General features: G+C 62.2%; 1 non-coding gene across 1 annotated transcript; it reads left to right on the top strand.

Moving 5' to 3' along the window:
* The first annotated feature begins 571 nt into the window (after positions 1-571).
* On the top strand, positions 572-678 carry LOC144689056 (U6 spliceosomal RNA). The gene has a single exon (XR_013578555.1). It is a non-coding gene; the product is annotated as a U6 spliceosomal RNA (small nuclear RNA).
* Positions 679-2,289: the final 1,611 nt, after the last annotated feature.

The following is a 2,289-nucleotide window of genomic DNA, read 5'->3' as shown; positions in this document are numbered from 1 at the left end:
GAGTAGATAGGAAGAGACTGTTCCCATTGGTGGAAGGATTGAGAACCAGAGGGCAATGATTTAAGGTAATTGGCAAAAGACGCAATGTTGACATGAGCAAAAACATTTTCACATGGTGAGTGGTTATGATCTGGAATGCACTGTTAATTACGATAATTGTATATAAGGGAAGAATGAGTCTGAAGCTAGTCTTTTACCTCAAACAGGTTTATTCTTAAGACAAAAAGCTACTGCGGATGCTGAAAATCCAAAACAAAAACAGAATTACCTGGAAAAACTCAGCAGGTCTGGCAGCATCGGTGGAAGGGTCAAGTGGACTCGAAACGTCGACTCTTTTCTTCTCCACCGATGCTGCCAGACCTGCTGAGTTTTTCCAGGTAATTCTGCTTTTGTTTTATTCTTAAGACAGCTTAGCAATGTGATAAACTCCCTGTTTGCCTTCCCCTGGAGTGTTACAGCTGCACCCATTTATACATGAGCCAATGCCCAACACCTGTTTTAACCATGTAATTGTCTTAACAATGTAGTTGCTACATAATGTAATTGCCAGTCAACAAGAATATTGTTATTTGTGCTCGCTTCGGCAGCACATATACTAAAATTGGAACGATACAGAGAAGATTAGCATGGCCCCTGCGCAAGGATGGCACGCAAATTCGTGAAAAAAAAAGAATATTGTTATTGGACCTTGACAATGTAATTACACCAGGGGTGTTGTGCTGCTAGAGTCCCGCTCCAGCACCTCCAACCGGGGCCCGGGGAGCAGAGTGCTGGGGAATAGAGTGCCAGGGACCGGGGCCTGGTGGGCGGAGTGCCGGGGAGTAGAGTGCTGGGATCAGGGCCCTGGGAGCAGTGTGTTGGGGAACTGGCCCCTGGGAGCAGAGTGCCTGGGCCCAGGGAGCAGAGTGCTGGGGAGCAGAGTGCCAGGGAGCGGAGCCCGGGTAGCAGAGTGCCACGGAGCGGAGCCCGGGGAGCAGAGTGCCAGGGAGTGGGGACTGGGGAGCAGAGTGCCAGGGAGCGGAGCCCGGGGAGCAGAGTGCCAGGGAGCGGAGCCTAGGGAGCAGAGTGCCAGGGAGTGGGGACTGGGGAGCAGAGTGCCAGGGAGCGGAGCCCGGGGAGCAGAGTGCCAGGGAGCGGAGCCCGGGGAGCAGAGTACCGGGGAGTGGGGCCCAGGGAGCAGAGTGCCGGGGAGTGGGGCCCGGGGAGCAGAGTGCCAGGGAGCGGAGCACGGGGAGCAGAGTGCCAGGGAGCGGAGCCTGGGGAGCAGAGTGCCAGGGAGCAGAGTGCCAGGGAGCGGAGCCCGGGGAGCAAGAGTGCCAGGGAGCGGAGCACGGGGAGCAGTTTGTCAGGGAGTGGGGCCCGGGGAGCAGAGTGCCAGGGAGAGGGGCCCAGGGAGCAGAGTCCCAAGGAGCGGAGCCTGGGGAGCTGAGTGTCAGGGAGCGGGGCCCGGGGAGCAGAGTGCCAGGGAGTGGAGCCCGGGGAGCAGAGTGCCAGGGAGTGGGGCCTGGGGGGGGCAGAGTGCTAGGGAGTGGGGCCTGGGGGGGGGCAGAGTGCCAGGGAGCGGAGCCCGGGGAGCAGAGTGCCAGGGAGTGGGGCCCGGGGAGCAGAGTGCTGGGGAATAGAGTGCCAGGGACCGGGGCCTGGTGGGCGGAGTGCCGGGGAGTAGAGTGCTGGGATCAGGGCCCTGGGAGCAGTGTGTTGGGGAACTGGCCCCTGGGAGCAGAGTGCCTGGGCCCAGGGAGCAGAGTGCTGGGGAGCAGAGTGCCAGGGAGCGGAGCCCGGGTAGCAGAGTGCCAGGGAGCGGAGCCCGGGGAGCAGAGTGTCAGGGAGCAGAGCCCGGGGAACAGAGAGCCAGGGACCGGAGCCCGGGTAGCAGAGTGCCAGGGAGCGGAGCCTAGGGAGCAGAGTGCCAGGGAGTGGGGCCCAGGGAGCAGAGTGCCAGGGAGTGGGGACTGGGGAGCAGAGTGCCAGGGAGCAGAGCCCGGGGAGCAGAGTGCCAGGGAGTGGAGCCTGGGGAGCAGAGTGCCAGGGAGCGGAGCCCGGGGAGCAAGAGTGCCAGGGAGCGGAGCCCGGGGAGCAGAGTGCCAGGGAGCGGAGCCCGGGGAGCAGAGTGTCAGGGAGTGGGGCCCGGGGAGCAGAGTGCCAGGGAGCGGGGCCTGGGGAGCAGAGTGCCAGGGAGCGGAGCCCGGGGAGCAGAGTGCCAGGGAGCGGAGCCCGGGGAGCAAAGTGCCAGGGAGTGGGGCCCAGGGAGCAGAGTGCCAGGGAGTGGGGCCTGGAGGGGGCAGAGTT

Source organism: Cetorhinus maximus, chromosome 1, assembly GCF_964194155.1.
Source record: "Cetorhinus maximus chromosome 1, sCetMax3.hap1.1, whole genome shotgun sequence".
Classification (NCBI taxonomy): domain Eukaryota; kingdom Metazoa; phylum Chordata; class Chondrichthyes; order Lamniformes; family Cetorhinidae; genus Cetorhinus; species Cetorhinus maximus.
This window is presented reverse-complemented; position numbering and strand designations above follow the sequence as displayed.